Source organism: Mus musculus, chromosome 5, assembly GCF_000001635.26.
Source record: "Mus musculus strain C57BL/6J chromosome 5, GRCm38.p6 C57BL/6J".
NCBI classification, from domain to species: domain Eukaryota; kingdom Metazoa; phylum Chordata; class Mammalia; order Rodentia; family Muridae; genus Mus; species Mus musculus.
The window spans coordinates 97,394,857-97,417,366 of NC_000071.6; the positions used below are offsets into that span (position 1 = coordinate 97,394,857).

Sequence of the window (22,510 nt, forward strand, 5' to 3'; positions counted from 1 at the left end):
CCCCTTTTTGGCCCTGGCGTTCCCCTGTACTGGGGTATATAAAGTTTGCGTGTCCAATGGGCCTCTCTTTCCAGTGATGGCCGACTAAGCCATCTTTTGATACATATGCAGCTAGAGTCAAGGGCTTCGGGGTACTGGTTAGTTCATAATGTTGTTCCACCTATAGGGTTGCAGATCCCTTTAGCTCCTTGGGTACTTTCTCTAGCTCCTCCATTGGAAGCCCTGTGATCCATCCATTAGCTGACTGTGAGCATCCACTTCTGTGTTTGCTAGGCCCCAGCATAGTCTCACAAGAGACAGCTACATCTGGGTCCTTTCGATAAAATCTTGCTAGTGTATGCAATGGTGTCAGCGTTTGGATGCTGATTATGGGGTCTGTGTCTCTTCTTAAAGGTTGCTTTTCAAGTGTGTGTATTCTGGTTTGACTCCCTTATGGAGCTAGTTATAAGAGTAGTTGCAGTGAATATCATCTTTTCCTGTTTACTGATTTTTTTCAACCTCATCTTTTGTCAGCGTCTCTCCAACTTTTCCACTGAAGAGTGAATCCAGAGCCTCTCTCCCACCAAGATACTGCTGTCTTTCCAGACCTCCTAATGCTAACTTTTTAAACAGACATGAATTGCTTGCTTTTTGAATTTTGTGAGTACCTTTTTGTACTGATTAGAAATTCCATGCCCAGTCTATAGTCATAGTCAGATGTTTTCTTCTGAGACCTTTATTGTTTTATGTCTTATATTTATATTTGCTTCTCTTTGACATTGACTTTTGGTTGTGTTGCCAAACATGTTTGGCATCTTTCTTCTCTAATTTGATATTGCAATTCATTTACTACTTTCTTTTTTTTAAAATCACCATCTTCGCTTCACTGCATTTCAGTGTCACCTTTGCCATAAACATTTGGCACGTTAAAAAAGTATATCATCTTTTAATAAAGCAAAACTTGGGATTACCTTTTCATAATGCAAGGGGGTCATGTATGTTAGCATTGTTTTATATGTAAGCTGACTGTAACCCCTAGAACTATATTATACATACATACATACACACATACATATACTACACACACACACACATACCTAAACACATACATATACTATACACATATTCACACACACACACACACACACACACACACACACACACACACACACACCAGTCTATCTTTCTAGTTTTCTAGCAGACTCATGAGCTCAATACCAGAGTATTCATTTGTAGTTATAATATAGCCTGATCCTGCTTCTACTTTCAATTCACGTAGAATTTGTGCCAGAAATCATAAAAATGACAGTACATATTCCTTTCATAACTAGAGTCATGTGAGTTAAAAGATATAGCTTTTGCTGTTGTTTTAGTTAAAATTTAAAACTTAGTAGTAGTCTCACACTATAGACTAGGCTGCTGTGTAACTTGTGATGATCTTGTCCCAAGCTGTGCAGCAGTTGGTGTTAGAGCTTGCACCATTGTACTTAACTTCCTGCCTCCCTTCCTTTCTTCCTCCTTGTCTTTACTTCTTTATTCCTTTTTTCTTTTTCTGACAGTTTTGATATGTAGCCCGAACTGACCCTCACATACATGTCAGTGTCGTTGCCTCTGCCTTGTAAGTGCTGGCATTCTATGTGTATGCCACCGTGCCTGGCTTTTGCAATTTGAAATCTATTAATTGATTTGTTTGTTCTTTCATTCATTCATTTATTCTTTTATTTATTTATTTATTTGCTAATTTTCTATTCACATATAGTGTATTTTGGTCATTTTTACTCCTTATTACATCTATTATCTCCTTGTCACTCCTGTGGAGTCCTATCTTCTTTCTAAAAAGTCCCTTCTTTTTCTCTCATGTCTCTTTAACATTATTGTTTCATGATCCATGAAGTTCAGTTGGAGTTGCTTGCCAAGAATATGGGTATGGGGTTGTTTACTAAAATACGGACAAGTTATTAGTGACTTCACCATTCCAGAGCCCACCTTCAGCAACTCTTGCTACCAAACATCTTCTCTGTGATAAAACATTGATTGGTTACAATTTTTTAAATTAAAAACAAAAAGTCAAGAAGGCATATAACTAGAACAGCTCAGGCTGCCATGGTTATCAAATACATAGAATTTTTATTTCTGATACTCTAAGATCATTTTGGAAATTAATAGCTACTTTTTGTAAAACTTGTTTGCTTTTGTAGTGTCGGGATTGTGCCTGGGCTTCATGCTTGGATGTACTCTACCGCCAACTCGTGTGGCCTCTTTACTTCCTATTCTGAGGCATAGTCCCCCCTGAGCTGCAGGGGCTGTCCTTGAGCTCCCTCTGAAGTCCAGGCACACCTTGATTTTGAAATCATCCTACTTCAGTTCCCCAGACAGCTGGGATTATAGGCCTGTGCACCACACTGCATGGTTTTCTCCTCTATTCCATTGCTAGGAAGTGTTGAATGAATATTAGGATCACTAGAAGGCAGCAAAATGATGTAAGTCCCCATCTCATTTAAATCAATCAAATGAAAAAAAATGACTTAACAAAAGAGGCTCTTTGCTTTTAGAAATATTTTTTTTACTTGTTTTATTTCTTCTTTAGACAATATCACACAGTGTAGTCCAGACAGGTCTGCAAAGTACTTTGTAGTAATGTTGACTTCTAACAAGGCAATTCTTCTATCTCACATTACTGAGTGTCTTACAGGTATGGGCCATTATGCCTGTTGGGGTCCAGGAGTCACCCCACAAACCACACAGTGATCTCAGTCAGACAGGGATGGTTTATTGAATGCACACCCTAATGTTGATCGATTAGAGCTGTAGCTCAGAATTCAGGGCCTGAGCTATGGCTACAAACATCTTTCTCTGTCAGCTTTAAAGCTAAAACCACAAAAACCACAGTGAGCTCATGCGCAGGTGCAGGAAGTGCGGCCCAGTGGTCAGCTCTGACTCAAGCCGTTTTACACATAGCAGTTCATATTGTCTTTAAATTGTTGGGTCCTTTGTAAAGCTTTGTGGAATTTCTTAAGATTAATAGACCTCACACAGAACATAACAGGGGATGTGGTCAGCATGACCTTGCTCTGAGTCAGTTATCAAGTGATATGGAGCAAAGTCCATGGATATGTGGGAGCTAGAAGGCAGAAATGGGATCAGTATGATCCTATTTCATTGACAGTATGAAACCCTCTATGATCAAGAAAATATGTAAAAGCAATACAATTATTATACAATTGTTTTGAGTTAATATGAGTTAATAATTATATTTAATTTTTCTCTAAAAATGTATTAGCCCATTAAGATGACTCAGCAGGTAAAAACACTTAACCCAAGCCAGAAAAAAAACCTGTGTTCAATCCCCAGGACCCACATGGTGGAAGGAGAGAACTGACTTCCACAAATTGTTCTCTGACCTCCACACACCTGTTATAGCATCCACACATGCACACACACTACATAAATAAATAAGCGGACTTTGAATCATTGAATGCTCAAAAATTAAAGCCATGTCTGGAAGTACAGTTCTGTGACATCAGCTGTGAGCTTTTTAGGTTGGAGATGAGGAGGGATCAACCTTTGGAGGTCATGGGCTACCAGCATAGCAGAATTGACGACGTGCAAGTTCAGTGACGGACCCTATCTTGTGATAGAGGAGCTCACCTGAGGACAACCTCTGACCTCCTTGTACACATGCATGTACCCAAGCATTCACACAGGCGTGCACATTCACGCAAATAAGTACATGTACCATATACACACTTTTTTTAATTTTAAAGAAATTAAACAAAAGAAGGGTACAAATATTGATGTAGATGTGGGGGGAAAAGAGCTCTTAATGTTCTGCTAGCAGGAGTGTAAACCAGTGTAGCCACTTTGAAGGTTTCTGAAGACCTAGAAATAGAAATGCCATATGATGCACCTATAGCACTTCTGGGCATATACTCAAAGGCTTTCTGTCTTATATAGAGGTACGTGCACATTCATGAGCATTGCTGTTCTAGTCCCAATAGCTAGGATATTGAATCAACCTATATGTCCATCATCAATTGATGGACTGATAATCAAAATGTGGTACAAAACCAGGTAAATCTTAATAGTTTTTTTTCTCTCTCTCTCTCAGGGAGTACTGTCATTTTGAGGAAGGTTCTACTGAAGGGCTCATCTTTTTTTTATTTTTGAAATATATTTTATATTTTATTCTTTGAGAATTTTATACACATATATATTACACCAAACTAAGATCCCATCTGCCCTTTGGTCCCCACTCCCTAGTCCCTCTGATGTCATCATGCATGCCCAACTCCCAACCCCATGCTTTCTTTTTCTTTTCCTTCCTTTTTAAATAACCCACTAAGTCTATTTAGTGTTGTTTTTACATGCACAGGAATGGGGCCATCCACTGGAACATGAGAAACCTACCAAGGGCCACCCCTCCCAACAACTGATTCTGTGATGTTCCCAGAGTTTTGGCACTAAGGTTAATCCCATTTAGGGCTCAGAACACAGAATCACTTATTCTTACCACTCTGACCAAGGATGGATTTTTGCGTTGATCACCTCCCACTGCAAAAGAACTTTTTTGGCCAACGTTGAGAACATCCATATCTATGTCTGTAAACATACATATTTAGAGAGCAGTTTGAAAACATGACTATTTAGCAGAACAACAATGCTAAGTTCTAAGGTACCACTTTTGACAACCTCAACCATGGACTTTTAAAGAGGTTTAGCAGACATGATTTCCCTCCTATGGAGCAGGCCTAAAACTCAGTCAGAAAATGGTTGGTTACTCCATATTAGCCATGTGACCATTGCATGCCACTATTGGATAGATCTTGCCTGGCTGGTCTGTATGGCACCATTCAGGGCCCAACATTGGGGAAGACCACGGATGCTACCACATCGCCCCTCTGGCACTATGACGCTCAGCTAGCAGAGAGGAAGTTTCCTCCTCAGTTTGAAGTTGATTTCTCTATGTCCTACACCCAAAGCATGTGGTGTCTACATCATTAGGCCCTTGTCATAGAGTTATGGTGGGTTACCAGGAGCAGTGGCAACAGCTTTTGTTGTTTCAGCAACCTCTGTGACCTCCCTACCCTGTAACTCAGGGCAACACCCCATTGCCGAGTAATGGGTGAGTTCCCATAAGGGTTTTTCACAGTCCTTAGTTTCAGTTAATCAGCTCCTTACCTCCTCCTTTCTATTCCCCTGTTCCCGAATCTCTGTACCAATATCCAGGACGGCTCTGAGGAAGCCTTTGTTTCTTCTGATGTATAATGGGCACCAGTATCAGATGAGCAAATCTGGTTGTACTTCGAAGGATTATAGGCAGAAGTAGCTGTGTGTGGGTTTCACTTATCTACACTCCTTTTAGGATATGAAGCCAGTGTCAGGTCAAAGGACTCAGCACTGTGTCGATGACCATTCCCCTGCAAAGGGAGGTGGGGAACAGATGAGAAACACAGGCAGGCCAGTGCTATAGACTCCAGTTGGACACCGATGATGTGAGCTTAGGCATGGCCTTGGGAGGGGTGGAAGGATGTGGTTCCCACCCCTAGAACAGCAGGCATGGACCTCCATGAATATCGATAGCTTCTATGGGCTTAAGGCTTATTTGTATAATAATGTACATATTTTCATGTTTCTCCTTCAACAAATGTCCACCCTGTTAACGTTAATGACTCCATGATAATTAGAAACCTCACAAATCTGGGACATGGAGGTGTGGCTAATGTCTCAGCAAAATGGCCAATGCTGGGACCTTTAGGACAGCCCTTCAGGCTGTGGAAAAGAACTCTAAAAACATGAGTTCAAAAATCTAGAACTTTTCAACTATGTAAAATATAAGAATGCAGTATGAATTGTATAAGGAGCCTCACAAATGTAAAGGGACAGAGACAGCTGTGTTATGAGCCGACATTGGAGACAGAGATTTTAGGGAGTGGTGATGGCAGGAGATCCCGGTCAGCTAGGTTTTTTTGTTTATGCTTACAAGGGCAGGCAGATTCTTGAGGTCAGGGTTGGCCTAGAAGAGAGCAAGGTTAGGTATAAATGGTAATTTCAGGGCAGGGTCCCACCCAACTAGTTTATCACCTGTACTTTACAGAGGCAAGCAGATCTCTGAATTCTTTTACAAGGTTAAAAAAAAAAAGTGCTTGTTATCTCCTAAGAATCAGGGCTGGGATCATGGGATGCTGATTCAAGGATGGCCGAAGGGGAACCTGCAATAATGACTATTGATATGCAAATTTTTTAAAAAGCCTAGGCTTTTGCTCTGCAAGAAATGAGCTATCCAGAGAATATTTAGAATGGCCAGAGAGAACTGCTTGGAGAACTGTCTCTAGCAGAACACAGAGTGAGCAATCTAGAAAGCTGTCCTGAGCAAAACCTATGCTGCCAGCTTGGACCCATAATTTCACTTCCTTGTTTTGCTGCTCTTAAACACCTCTTCTTTCAGAACCCTTCTCCAAGCAGAGGCTGGTCCTTGGCAGACCTTAAGATTGGACTTACATCACTCATAACCTGGTTATCTGTGTATCTAATTCTCATTTTTTTCCTTCACTTTCTGAGGACTTTCCCTGTCACATGAAAATAATTTTTTTCTTCCAGGGATTTGCAAACTACATACTGCCTAATATGTCTTGAGTGGATGCGTATAGTATGGATATGTCATCAGAGGCACCCATAATTTGAGACAGAATAAGCAATCTTCCTGTATTGGGTACAAATAAATTGCACGATTATAGTACATATTTTTATGGAATACTACCAAGTTTTCTTACTTAAAGTATTTAATGAGAAAATGTGAAGATATTTATGCCACACTACTTTTAATATTGTATACTTCGTGTCATTTTCTCTAACCAGCTGCATTATCTAGCAAATGCTTTAATGTCTGGGCTTCTCAGAGGTTTGCAGATCATTTCATTATCTGACCCAGAAATAAATCTCATGAATTAAGCAATCACATTACAGTTCTAAACTTCTCTTTCAGGCCTTCGGAGGTGAGTAGTCTGTTTCACTAATATGCATTTCCCACTGTATACCTGCAAGATGTTCCTCAGATTTCATGGCTAGCTGACTCTAGGTAGATTTGATCTGTGGCTTGCAGAGTGGTCAGGAGAGTAGGAGAAAAGGGCAAGAGGAAGCCATCTTTGGTGACAGCTCACAAGGGTAGTTGGTTTTAGCTCCCAGCTAGACAGTGTTTAAGTCTTTGACTAACAGAAACTTAACTTTTTCACCCTGTCTTAGAAGTAAGAGTAATTTCTATTATTATTATTATTATTATTATTATTATTATTATTATTATTATTTTATTTACATCCCAAATGTTGTCCCCTTCGTCCCCCCTTACATAATTTTTGCCCCCTCTCTCCCTTACCTCTAAGAGAGTGCAAACTCCCCCTCCCATCTTGTATCCCCCAACCCAGAGGCATCAAGTCTTTATAGGATTAGGTGCATCCTCTCTCACTGAGGCCAGGCAAGATAGCCCTCTGCTACATATGTTCTAGGGGCCTCAGGATCAGCTCATGTGTGCTCTTGGGCTGGTGGCTCAGTCTCTGGGAGCTCCAAGGGTTTAGACCAGGTTAGTTGAAACTGTTGATCTTCCTGTAGGTTGCCATCTCCTTGAGGCCCTTCAGTCCTTCCCCTAACTCTTCCATAGGGTCCTCAATCTCAATCCAGTGATTGGCTATAAGTTATCTTTCTGCATTTGTCTCAGTCAGCTGTTTGGTAGGGCCTCTCAGAGAACAGTCATGTTAGGCTCCTATCGGCAAGTACTACTGTTGCTAATCTTTTGGTTGTTTTACCATCCCGTGTTGGCCTCATGCCTGTTGTATCATTCACTGTCTATGTATTAAATTTCCTCAGTTTAAATTACATGGGGTGGTTTCATGGCAGATTGCTGACTGGTATAAGAATTGTGGCAATCCATTATGTGTTTAATGTGAATTTATAATTTACAGCTACTTTTCAAGTTCAAGATAGAGAACTTAAACAATCTAGGTACTAATGAATGATTTAATAAGGTAAAGGAAGTGATGGTTGACTTATAACTTGTAGGGGCACCATAAACTGTTTCATTATTGCCAGATTATTTCCATATCGGTATCTGACTGTTCTATGTGCCACTGGACAGTAATATACTGGGTACAGAAGTCAGTGATGGTATTGTTTGATAGATATGAAGATGTGTGGGAGTGACCTGGGACAATGAAGGGAATGTGATGATCAGGGATGAAGTGGCATTAATGAATTACGTGGGCATGGTAAGCACACACTTGACTTACATTCTTATGACTTGTTAATGACAATCTTGGACAGATCACTTCAGTGTTCTAAGGATATGTGTCTTCTCCTATGAATGTTACAGCTCTACATAATAATTCTACTACTTTGCTTTGAGAATGAAATGGGTGTAATCTATTTGAGAACTGTCTATAAAGGAAGATCATTATAGTTTTTTTTATTATTATTATTTCAAAGAACTCATCCTGAAGTCCTGAATATCCTCATTGGAAGGTTGATAGACATTTGGTAAGAAGAGTTTCTCAAAGAAAAGTTAATGCAGCAGGTATAGAAGAGCAGCAATTATGAGTAGATTTCAATACATTGACATTGGGGAAGGTGGCACTAGGGTGACTGTGGGATGAATAAGTAAGAATCTCTAACTTAGAAAGGACTCAAGAGAAAAACAACAAAAATGGATTTATCCCACATTAATGCTAAGTACAGGCCATCCATTTAGAAAGTCTACACATGTGATGTATTCCATGGCCCCCTGGTGTGTGCTGGGGAGCCGACTATCCTCACTTACCCTATGAAATAGAAAGGTGAGAGAATGAACCAGGGAAATGAAAACCAACACAGAGATTAATCTTAAAGCTTTGGAGTTTACAGTATGTTAAGCTCCCAAGTACATAGTTGCAGTAAATCTCCAACCCAAATAAGCCCATGTAAGGAATCCAGAAGTCAATATGAATACAAGCTGCACACCTAGATTGGCAGATCTCCCACTACACTGCTGTATTCCCCAGCTACAAGATCCCTTATAATGTGTGGTTTCTCTAGGCCATGTGCTTCTGCTCCATTTTCGTTCCACCTATTTCTCTTTAGTCTTCCTCTCTCTCCTCCTCTCCCTCAAACTTTTTAGCTCCACCTTCCCTTCCACTGCCCAACCACCGACTTTAGCCTTTATTTTACAAGTTAAAATGGGGGAAAGGTTCACATGAGGTCACCTGAGTACATCATTCACTCCTCAGCCCAGACAACCCCTCTTGGGGAAGCAAAATAAACATCAAAATTCAAACAACACCAGGGCAATCCACAACAGTACCTGGCTTGTGGTTTCCTGGGTAAAACTGCTTGCCAACCCTCATAGATGTCATTCTTTATCATCTCCATTCTGCATGGTCTTGTTGCTTTGGTAGTTGACTTAACTGTTTTGTGTATGAATGCCAAATGTTAGTCACCTATAAAGTGACTTTTACCCCTTAAACTTGGGTATTTTCCAGAGATTGTCTAAAAAGTCATTATTTAATAACTATGTCAAACAATTTGCTGTTAGGCTCAGGCATGCGACATCTTGATCTTATCCAGCTCTACGATTCTGTATCAGTCGAATACGGATAGCGTTTGCTTCTTTGGGGTGGTAGTGCAATGTTGGGAGTCAGAATGGAGGCAGGTGAGGTAGAACTTTAATATGAAACTAGAATTTAATAAGTAAATTTAATTTCCATTAACCCAACACTAATCTAGTTTATGTAACAGCAAATAATTATACACATTTTTACATCAAGAAAAAGAAACTGATGCATTGTCCTTCCCACTGTGTCAATAATAATGTTTTAAAATATACTTCATTATAAGCAATGAGAATGTATGACACATGGATATATCTGTCTGGTGTCTCACCACAAAGTGTATTCCAGGCATACAGATCACACACGACAGCAACGTTCAGAACTGGATTTATAGAAGGATTTAAGAAGTAGAACTAGATTTAGAGGATTAATATAAAAATCATAGGAATACCTGACATGTCATATTTCTTCAAGAAGTTTCAGGGATATATAGATTAGTGGAGTCTCTAGGGTTCTCACAAAGGTGGTTCGTCCATTCAAAGGGAACCCAAATCAGCTCGACATTATGACTGACATTATGTTCAGCTAGACAAGGAACTTCTCCACAATGTGGCTGGCAGCTGAGCACTGCTTTACGATTCACTTTCTAATTATGTCAAGAAATACAAAACATATTTGCAATCTTCTGCTTGTGTCTTCGTGCCCCACTGTCATTAGCTCTTGGGTTTCCTCTCTGCTTCACTTCCCCAATGTAGCAGATTGAACATGCAAAGCATACAGCACAGAAGAATGATGACACGTGGGTCCCTGTCTTCTGGCACACTCTGCTAATCTGCCTCAACTGCCATCACCAATTAGGGTGAAGCAGTGACTCCCACCTTGGCTGTTACTGTATTTAAATGCATTTGGAGAGCCATGCATGCAGGCTTCACCTGATGAACTTATTATCCAGTGCATAATGTAAGACGACAAGAGGTTATATTTCAAGATTTGGGGACTCTTTAAATAGGTGAAATATGTTATCCATGTAAATGTATATAGTAATAGATGGTCTTAAAAAATACAAATTAATTCCCATGTATTCAGCAATGGGCTAAGAAGTAAGATAGTGCTAATACTTTTGAATTCCAGTCATAACCCCTGGCAATATATGTTAGAATATATGTTAGAATATAAGTGTTAGGACATATATATTAAAATATGTATTAGTATGTGTGTATACATGTGTGTGTATGTGATTTTCTTTCTCCTCCATACAACTCTAACTTGTATGTTTAAATATTTCACATTTATGTGCGTCCTTAAGTTAACAATTATACAAGTTTTCTCAATAATTATATGAACTAAATTATATACTTATATATTTGATGATTTGTGGTTTTTTCAACAGGATTTTAATTTTTAAATTTTTGGTGTGTGTTCCCTTTTTTAGGGTTTTCTTTGTCTTTTCATGTATCCCAGAGCAAATGTTAGAATGACAATGATGGCCTTGGTGCTCTTGCCTCTGCCTCCTGAGTTCTGGGATCCCAGGCATGCACAGGCTTCTCCTAACTCTGAGCTTTATGCATGCTACATTCTGTGATCTGACAACTGACCTACATCACCAGCTCTTTTTCTCCAATTCTATTCTTTTCCTTTTTTTTTTTAAAGAAAAGACAAGATTTCTCTGTGTACCCCTGGTTGGCCTAGAACTCATTGTGCAGAATAGACCTGTCTTAAAACAATCACAGAACTGTTCCTGCCTCTGCCCTTCAAGTGCTGGGTTAGAGGCCATCAGATCTGGTGCCATCAGATCTGGTCTTCAGTGTCTGTCTGTGCTGGAGCTCTATCCATGTCAGTATACACACTTATAAAATATTTAATTTTAGCACTGTTTAAGCATACCAAACCATTGTTTGCCTTAAAAGTAATAATAATTATTTCCCCCAGACATTTGGTTTATCTCTAATTTTTAAAAGAACATCACACACTGTCTCAATTTTGTGTTTCCATAACACAATTAGAAACTTACCGCAGCAGAGGTTTGTTGCATTATAATACTGTCAGTCAGCAGTGTGTACACCTCAGGATTAGGTGGGCTGCTTTGCTGAGGGTTGTACAAATCGAAAAGTCAGGCTCCAATGAGAGTTCTAATCTCCTGTTAGGCTAAGGCTCCTCTTAACTTTGTATTCAAGTTGGTAGAGTTCAATTTTTGCAGATGTAAGCCCAAGGCTTCCACTTTACTGTGGCAGCCATTTTTCTTGCTGCAATGATAAAATACTCTAACAAAAGCAGCTTAAGGGAAAATGAGGTTTATCTTGGCTCTCTGTTAATTGATAGAGTCTGTCATGGCAGGACGTTAAAATATCAGGAGCTAGAGGCTATTGGTCACATGGCATTAAGAATCAGGAGGCATAGTATGCATGAACTCATGATGCTTATCAGCTACCTTTCTCCACTTTCAGTCTAGGATAGGGGATGGTACCACCCATAGTGGCTGGGTCTTTCTGCCTAAAGTAAGGTAATCAAAATAGTCTTCCACACGCTCATCTCCTAGGTGACTTTAGATCTTCTCGGGTTGATAACACCAATTACCATACCTCCCAAAGGAGAATTTTCTTAGCTCTCTTGGAGTTACTCATTATTACCGGCTGTGTGAACCATTTCACAATATAGAGGTCTGTTTACTTGAAGTTAGCAGAGATACCTATAGGCATAATGTTGTTGTATACTGTAAGGATTATTCTTGTATTATTCAAATGCTGGTTTCTGTTGCAGTCCTTATTCTGAGAAACTCCTGCCTTAATGAGGTTTAAACATTGCTCTTCAATTATTCCTTGATTGGTCAATGACTGAACAGAGGAGAGAATAGAAAATAGTTTCCCAGCTAGGGGAGGGGCAGGAGGGAGAGGAAGTGGGGAATAGTCACAGTGAGAGAGTCCAAGGGACATCCTGAGAAAATCCCTGAAGCCCAGAGAGCCAGATTCATACTAAAATGCAGTTATCACTGTGATTTTGATTGGGAGGAAGCCAAATTAGTTTAGTGGATTAAAATAGAATAATACTGCTCAGTTGTTGTGCCCTTAAAGCTTGTTAAACAAATATAATGATCCAGTCTCAATTATTTGGGAGCTAGCTGGGTTAAGAGGAAAACTGCCACAAACACTTATTAAAAAGCTACTAACAGATACCACTAGTTTTGAATCTGCTTTAAATCTCTTATAGCTCCTCTAATTATATCAGGCCCCTAAGAGTATTATTCTCTATAGAGATCTTGCTGATTTCCCAAAATTCCTTCTGCTACATGGCAATGAAACAACGGAGATGAATCAGCAGCAGCATCCTGAGGTGCCCCACTCACAGGTAGTGAAGTTAGTTCTCAGGATGCTATACTAAGCGATAGCAATCTTAGGCAGTATTCTGGAATTATGCCTAAGACCATGTTTTTTAAATGATTTATTTCTGAGTAGTATTTTTGAATGAGAACCCCCCCCCCCCCACACACACACAGGCTCATTTGAATACACAGGCTCATATATTTGAGCATTTGACCCCTGTTGGTGGCACTGTCTGGGGAGGCCTATGGAGAAGTACAGCCTTGCTGGAGGAAGGACATCATGGGCTTTGAAGGTTTCTAGCCTCCTTCCACTCGCCATTTCTCCATACTTCCTGTTTGCAGTTCTAGATGGGACCTCTTAGTTTCTTGCCCCTGGCCCGCATTTCTGATTTTTAAATAGTGTCTTGTTTTGTAACGCAGACACCCTGAACTCATGGAAGGTTTCCTTCCTGAATCTCCCGGGTGCTGGAATCACAGGCAGGCCTCATTATTTCTAGCTCTCAACCAAAACTTAATGTTAGAAAGAGACTCCTCTCATAAGAGAGATCAGTTCTGAAGGCTTTGTTTTATATGCCTAATAATACACATTGAAAATACGTGGAGCAAACTGCATAGAGTGCTAATTGATAAGCCTTTAATAATTTCAGTGCCTTACCCTCAATAAATGACTGATACAATAATATCATGAGAAAAACAAACAGACAAAAACAAAACAAAACATATAGATCACTTGAGTAAGACTAAAAGCCAACATTACCTAAGTCAGTTTATACAGCTATGCACCTTAAATGGCAGAGGTACCAAGATGTAACTGCTGTAGTAGATTATCTCCTATGCCACGAAATGAGTCAATAAAGTCAAGGGGATTTAAGTTGTAACTGCTATATTCTTTAAGTACAATGCAGTCACAATACGCAGTCACATAAGATAATGGCAAATATCCAACTATTCAGAAATTATGTAACTTGTTTCAAATAACCTGACTCGGGACAATCAGGCAATGAGTATCTTGAAATAGTATGGTAAAACATTTTAAAAAGTAAGAGGTATCAGCCCTATTTGTGAAGTTATACTTAAATTGGGCTAACAGGAATTTGTTACGAATTTTAGCTTCAAGATGCAAACCAAAAACTTAGAAAGTATTCTTTGCAAAATGCCAAAGTATAATCCGGAATGGTTTGGGGCTGGCTGGATCCACATGGCTAATTTTCAAGCTTTCAAAAGAGGACAGAGGCTGGAGGGAGATGAATCAGTGGTTCAGAGTACCTGCTACACTCTTGAAGGACCAGGTTCAGTTCCCAATGGCTCACAACCATCCCTAACTCCAGTTCCTGAGACATCCCCTCTTGACCTCTGAGGGCACCAGGTATTCATGTAGTGCAGGTGAATGCCAGCAAAACCCTCATGCACATAAAAGAAAACAAATACGTCTAAAAATGTAAAAAATAAATAAATAAATAAGAAAGGAGACCTGGAGTCTTAGGCTACAGTTCACAGACACGTGACTGACTGCTGTCCCTCATGGTTATTTCTTCTGAAAACATTCAACTGTAAACACTGCTAGAAAGAGCACCACACACTTGGGCTCGCTGTGGTCTTTGTTGAAGAATAGAAGTGAGCATATGTGCTCCATGCCATTGCTTGTATCATTAAGCATTAAAAAAAAAAAAAAAAAAAAAAAAAAAAACCCACAGCATCTGCAAGCCCCTGTTTTAATTAGATCCTGAAGTAATGGCTGCAGCTGAGCCATTTATTGCTTCTGTAAACGAGAGCCAGTAGAGGGAAGATGCTTTCCCTAATACCACTTCTGAAGGAGGCAGAAACATAGGTGGAACCTGCTAGGAGAGGAGCCCAGACTGTCTTCCCGTGTGTTGCAAATAGCCAGAGAAGCACAGGAGGGTCAGCATGTCACAGTGTGACACAGTGTGGGGAGGTGGAAGAGACGCCAGTGACACCAAGGCAGAAATACACAGAGCTCACCAATGTCACTACCCAGGGGGACATAGCAGAAAATGCTAGCCTTGAATATTTATCTTCATAAATGAGTAGCTTTATTCTTAAATAACAGTATCTTCATTTTAATATGATATGTTTTTAGAATTTTTTTTTGTGTGCCAGTATAGGAAAAAATTCTGGAGATAGTACAAATATATATCCAATTATTGTTAACCCACTTGATTTGCCTTTCAAATTAATGGCTAGATATTTTTATTACTGGAAAGTGAAAATTATTATGAAATTAAAATACACATCATAAATTGTCTCCAAACAGCTGTAATTTTCCAAAGCAATAACTTGCTGTAGCTGGATGTTGGTCGCTCGAAATTATCATGTCTATTTTCCTGCTTTTCGAAGATTAACAGTATTGACAAAATTCATTTTTACAGTAAAAACTTGCTTTTTAGAAATTATTACATCATAAACATTGCAAGGGAGATTTTTCCAATTGCTTACAGAATAGATCCTTAAAATTTTTTCAAAATAGATGGCTGTGCAGAAAAATGAAGGTTTTCATAATATTAACCGAGACCAGAAAAGCATGTCAGATTTATAAAACCATTTGTTCCTACAATAGCATACAAGTGGAAGGCTTTTGAAGAGGGCTGGCAGGGAGCACTTCATTATGTTGAATGGTGGATTGATGCTCCTAGTTTTCCGTGGCTCACTTTTATGCAGCGGCTGGTGTGAGACGCAGTATATTATGCAATGTTCTTGTCATGTATCGGTGATGATATTAACAGTCTGATGCTAAACAGGTTCTGAGGAAATGAGGAGGGAAAAATGACTTACTATATTTACCCTGAAACAAGCTTCAATCTGCCGCTGTATTTAGTGCTATATTTTTCATTATCTTACAAACATATGTTGGAACTGCGGCAGATGATGAAGTTAGCTGCTGGGCAGACTTACCATCAATGCTTCCCATCTTGATGGTAATAAGAAGAATGAGCAGATTGTTTGTGACCTTTGTCAAGGGCTTCACAGAAGACAAGAAAACTAACCACAAAACTGCTAGCCTGGAGCCCTACTGAATATTCAAAGCACCTTCACTAGAATAAACTGTCCATGACAAAGCCAGTGTTACTGAGAGAGCCTTATCCCTCATCTTTTAGTGGAGAATGGCCAACACTCATCCTTGAATCCTGGAGAGGAAAGGCTCATGCCACAATGAAGAGAAAGTGAGTGTATACAGTTGTTCTGTACAGTTCCTTGCAGAAATAATGAAGACAGTACAGATAATGTGAATGTTGAATTTTTAGTCTTTTATACTTTTTCTTTATTATAAGCACTTTTATTTTGCTGAGTAGAAATTTATTTTCCTTAAATCTTATTAGTTATTTGTGTACAAGAAAATATGATTAATTAGGAAAAAAAATCAGTTGCCTATTTTTAAACCTCATGCTTTTCAAGAGTGATTGTTAATTCTCAAAATCACACATTTAATAGTGGCAATGCTCTAAATTGTCTTTCCTTGGACAGTTGCTATATAAAGTGTCGTTACCAAGTAGTGGCAGTAGCTAACAGTTTGTGAGTCGTCCACCATGCTCTAGTGAGCTTGCTCCAGACTGTAAATGAACACATCGATTCATTTATTGAAAAATGTCTCGGAACAAGTGTTTTCAGTGCAGCTGCTTCACATCCCAGAATGCCATTCTGAGTTGGCTGCTGAAGGACGCTGATGAAGTAGACGTTACAATGTAGAATCAATTCCCTGTTAGGTTGCCTTTGCTGAAATCACACATCAGTCACGTGAAGTAAGGCTCACAAATACCTCCAAGAGATGTCCGTATTATTATGACTACCAAGACCTAAGTGGAGATTTTACATTGAAGAACGCTGAAGGTCAATATTATGACAAAAGCTAACTTCTTTCACACTTAAATGATATACACTGATTGGTCTTAGGACTTTATTTAATTTTTTAAAAAGAGTGCTACTTATTTTAAAAATAGGCCAGTTAATTTTCTTCTTAAAGCACATAAACTACATTTAAAACTTCACAAACAGTTGTATTATTCTTTTATAGAAATCTTTTTCTCCCATTAGTAAATCGAGATATTTCAAGGGCAATATTATAAACCAATCCTGTGAGTTTGCCCAGATTAAAAGACTAAAGCCTTTGACACTGAATTCCAATCATATAATTTTATGTACGTGCATCTGTTAGTTGAAAAATTTAATATACACTGTCAAAATTTTTTAAACTGAAAGCTGTTTTGTAACATATTTTAGATGAACAAAATGGAATACAGTGTTATTCTCTTAGTTTGTTTCATTCTTGTTTGTTATTTTTTTAAGCTGCAGCAAAGAATTCCTGTCACAACATTAAAGAAATATGGACAGTCTTCAGCAGTGAAATTGATAATGAACAAATATGAAAATAAAAATGATTAATCATAAGAGAGCCAGATGAGCAAGTGAGGGCTTGGAACTGAAGGAAATAGTTCAGCAGTCATTTGCTTAAGAAGTACATAGTTGGACGAATGTTTCCAGTCTGCCTATCAAACCTGTAGGAGGTACCATAGAACTGAGAGGCTGTGCAGGTTTGCTGTCTCGGTTCGGGGTTGGGTGGTTTGATGTGATATGGACACGATGTTTCTTTTTAATACTCAAATTCTTGAGGTAAGTGTAATGACCTTTATTTGGTTTTGATCTTCTGTAGCCCTTAAGTGCAACATGTCGGTGTTCCTACCAGTGACCTAATTCTTCGGAATAAAAATCACTAGAGAAGAAGGCAGATGATGTGAATAGGCTTACAGGATGGGTCACCTACAGACTTAACCTTAAGCTAATGGGCAGGATTTGAACAGATGTGTGAAAAAGCTGCACTGTTGTACCAGTTAATATTGAGTGATTGTAAAACTATAGGTGCTGAAGAAATTTGCACAGGAAAAGATGGTTCTAGTAGGTAATATTCATATTCTACAGACTTACATCAAGATATCCTGAAGGGAAGACTGTTACATGAACATAAATTTCTATTTTTATGGCTTTTTATCTTTTTGAAATTGTAATTACATACATTTCGGAAGTGCAGTATAATTTGATGCATGTATACAACCTCTAATGATGAAATTGTGGTAGTTAACCTCTTCCCCTTTAAGCATTTAACAGTTTTTGGTTAACACATAATATTTGTCCATATTCATGTAGTTTGCATGTCTTCTAATACTATCATAGAAACAGCTAACCCTGTTTCAAAGTGTTGGGAGTATAGTTTGGCTGGACTTTACATGAAAACATTAGTAAAGGAGGGGGTGGGATTAAAGGAAAGGGATGACTGGGATCAGGAAAGCCACCTGGGAAGTAGCTATGGGGCAACCCAAGACATACTTCAGGATAATTGCGATTAGATACTGACAAGGCTCGTATTTCTTATCTCATAAAATATTTTAGATATTAGAAAAATATACACTAAAGTAGAAGAGATATGAATAAATGCTAGGCAATAATGCTTAGGTAAGTCTTCACCTGAAGCAGATGTGATCATATTGTGTGATAATGTGATCGTAACCTTCTAGAGCATACTGAAGATATGTTACCTCCTACTATAAGGTCCAGTAAGTTGTTCCTTTTCCTGACCTAATCACTGTGTATACACAAGTTAACAAAGGAACTGGTGCTCACTCAGGCTCCCTTGCATATCTGCCTTCAGATTCCAGCAGTTGTAGACTCTGCTCTTCATATTTTTTCCTTTCCTTATGAATTTCAGGATTAAAAGCTTTGAGAAGAGATTCTTATGACATTTGTTTCGATCATTAAATTGATACAACAGCCACTAACAATGCAATCTGCCAAATGGTTCTTGCATTCTTTTGTCTTATTTGAATGGATCCTTGTTGACTAAAGAATCATGGCATAAATTCCTAGAATTTTATTTTCTTTTGTAAAAGCTGATTGGCTATACTCCAAAAGAGCAAAGCCAGATTGTCTTTGGAAATTGAAACTAAAATCCTGTGCTTGTGATAAAGAGAGAGACCTGGATGCTACGATTCATTAATGCAATTTTGATATCCAGAACTTGAAAAATATTCTGTATGAACAATTGGGGAGTCTAGCAAAATAGTTTTGACATTTTGCTAACATTAGTGCTTCAACACTGAACCATCTGCTGGAGAGTTCTGAGTCTGAATGAAAGGTGTAAACCTGGATTAGCATCGATACGGTTTTCTATCAAGTTTGGCTTATTCTCATCTCCCTGGATGTTTTCCAGGTCCCTTTGGAAGCCAAGATTGCCATTGTGGAGTGCAATGCCATATGTTAAGATTCATATGACATATTACCTAAAAGTCATGAATTATTATACCGTCTCTTTACAGAGCTGTGATTAGAAATGTTTATGTAAATGTACCTCTAATGGGAAAAAGAAAAAGGTACCCAGGGTTGGGCAACAGTTTGCACGGTGGCATTGATCAAACTCCCTTGCTTAGTCAGAGTATTTCTCAGAAACAACCTAATCCTCTGTTGAAGAAAAACCAATACCGTTTTCTCTTTTTAAAACAGAGGCCCATTTTTCAGCCAGGAAGCTAGACTTGTTCAGAGCTCACAGACTTACCATGCAGGCCCAAGCTGGCCTTGACACTACAGCCATTCTCCTACCCCAGCTTCCTCGGTGCTAGGATTATAGGTGTAAGCCACCACTCCCAGGCCAACAGGATCTTTTCCTAAATGTACTAGATTTAGACTAGAGAGAACAGATGCGGGATCTCTTCAAAATAAGCCAGTAACTTACCCTGCAAAATAATAGAATCAAGAAAAAATGACTCAAAAGCTATCTAAAATGCCTTCTGTCCCACCTCAGGAATGGTGCCGCAGGACTTCAGTCCCAGCACTCAGGAGGCAGAGGCATGGCACCTAAGGCTGCATTTTGAGGCCCTGTTTTTTGTTTTTGTTTTGTTTTGTTTTTAAAAGCCTCTGTCTAAGAGAAAGTCAGCTATAGCAGAAGAACATGTCATGTAACCACAAAAATACGCCCGCTCGGTGTTAATTATATTTTCTTGCATAAATGTATTCGTATGTATGATTTACACATGCACACATACTCATGGTGTTTCTAGATGTAAGAGATTATACAGGTTTAAGTAGTAAACTTGGGGGGTTAGAAATATTAAATAGCATTTGGACTTTTGAGGATTTAGGGACTTCTCCATCTTTGAATTTCTTTATGTGAAAATAGATGAGTGCTTTGAGGTAGAAACTGGACTTGTATACCTTCAGCTACATTTTCTTAGCCTGGCCTTTTTACCTTGAAACATAAGTGAGAGATGTATGCATATAGGTTTCAGTAATCTGGGTAGAAGGAAAGTTTCCCTATGTTGCATTTTATATTCCATATTTTAAGCAATACACAATAAGTGTTTGTGTTGCTCTTACAGTATTTGAAACATTCATTTTTATTAATGTTTAATATTAAAAGAAAATACTAGTCTTGATGAGAAATAAAGATAAGTTGTTGAGGTCAAAATGCCTGTTGTACTCTTCTAAATATATCACATTTGTTACATACCATGACCATGAGGCAGTAGACAGGTTAGTCAGGATTGCTATTATAGAATCACTTGTAGGAGACATATTTCTATGCATTATCACAAATAATTGATTTTGTTAAGAATAATGAATGTGTGTGTGTGTGTGTGTGTGTTTCCAGAGACAGTGTCTCCCTGCTCTAGCTGACATGGAATATATCTGGTCAGGAACTTGCTTTATAGACCAGGCTGGTCTTGAACTCTGAGATTTCTTCATGCTCTATGTATGTGTAGATAGATAGATAGATAGATAGATAGATAGATAGATAGATAGATAGACATCTGGTCAGGAACTTGCTTTATAGACCAGGCTGGCCTTGAACTCTGAGATTTCTTCATGCTCTATGTATGTGTAGATAGATAGATAGATAGATAGATAGATAGATAGATAGATAGGTAGGTAGGTAGATAGGTAGATAGGTAGATAGGTAGATAGGTAGATAGATAGATAGATAGATAGATAGATAGATAGATAGATGCACACACACACACATTAATCCCCCGGTATATATGGCACTCAGTTTTTTGAGAAACTATATGAAAACAGGGATACATCTTAGTATGTACTCCTCCCATGAAATCCTACATGGATCCCTAGACCCATACTTGCTGCACTGTATTTTCTCAGCTCCAGTGGAGCAGAGCAAGTATCTAGCAAGCTCAGTGTCGCTGTGGGATCGGCCCCACGTGACTATGTGTGGGATCAGCATGATCGGCTGTCACTGGTTTCACTGACATCTGTCCCCACAGTGAGACAAGCTGCAACATGAATTATTGAAGACATACACATGCAGATCTGTGTCACGACTATGCCAAATAATACATTTTGCCACACTCTTGAGAGCTGAAAAGAGGCATGGTTGACATCATCCTTAACCCCTCTGACAATCTGCTACCACAGTACCGATTAAAATGAAACTCATGGCTATGGCACTCTGTGACAGGCTGCATCTCAGATACACATGAAAACACCCCACCCCTTAGAGAGCTTTTATCTTCCCCATTTTAGCAGCTATTTGCCACGTGCTTTGAATATGCTCACTTTAAAAAGTCTTTCTTGCACTAGATCATTAATATCCCATATTTAAATGATAAAAACAAATAATCGCATTTGTACAGTGACTTGAGTTTTGCAGTACAGTGTACATTATGTTATCTAGGAAGTCTCTGTAATTAGAGTATCTTGGAGCAGCTCATAAAATTACAAATATTTAGGTCAATAATATCTTTTTAAGTTGTGGCAGAGCTTAGACAATGTGCTTAATAGTCTTACTAGTTAGGAAGTATTTACTATTTAAGGATCTGTCTTTTGAATACTTTGTGCTGTATATATGAGCTGCCATAGAATAATGGCCCCCAATTCACTCCACTATGCATATAGGACCCAGTTATTTCTGGTGCAGGTATTCTTACATGTGTGTAAGAATATATCTGTATTAACACTTAGATGGCATATATTTAAACTCATATAGCAAATTACTTTTCTACTACTAATGGTGCCACGTTATAAATTTCCCAGATATAAGCTGTCTGGCCTTAAGGAAGCTGCTCACCCTCTCCCTGTCTCAGTTTTACCATTATGAGAGCATAACACGCTTGCCTATTAAGTGGCACTGCCTCATAGACAGAATGAAGCACTATTAGTTTGACAAATTCAGAGCTGGAGTGCCTGCTCCCTGTATCAGGCATTAACAGCAGCCAATAGCTGTTATAATGCCTTGTTTGCCTGTTACAGTGGCAAGGTCTCCTTGAAAAAAAACAAAGCAAGAAGATTTTTCTAGCACTGTTTCTCCCTTGCTATCCCCACCCCCACCCCCCACTTTTTCTTTTTAATTCTCACTTGGGGTCAGTCACATGGTGGCTGTGACTTTTAGAAATACATTTATGGTAAGGTGCTGGGAAGGAAGTTGAGCGACCCTTTCCTATGTACTCTCAAGATTCAGCACTTGTTGAGAATGGGCCAACTAGCTGCTTCAGTCCTGTGAGTTGTCTTTAAGATTTTGTTGTTGATAGTAAATGCCCGGGAGGTCAGAACCCTGCCCAGAGCAGTGGGAGTGTCTGTTTGGTGCCCTAGAGGATCTTCTTCAGAATGCATTCATTGCACAGCACAGGCAGGTCTC

At 38.9% G+C, this 22,510-nt stretch overlaps 1 long non-coding RNA gene across 1 annotated transcript in view; it reads left to right on the forward strand.

Annotated features, from left to right (window-relative positions):
* Positions 1 to 22,510, forward strand: part of 4930467D21Rik (RIKEN cDNA 4930467D21 gene) — a 195,710-nt gene that overhangs the window by 2,440 nt on the left and 170,760 nt on the right. The window contains exon 2 of the long non-coding RNA NR_045981.1: positions 514 to 639. This is a non-coding gene — a long non-coding RNA (RIKEN cDNA 4930467D21 gene). The remainder of the gene's footprint in view (positions 1 to 513; positions 640 to 22,510) is intronic.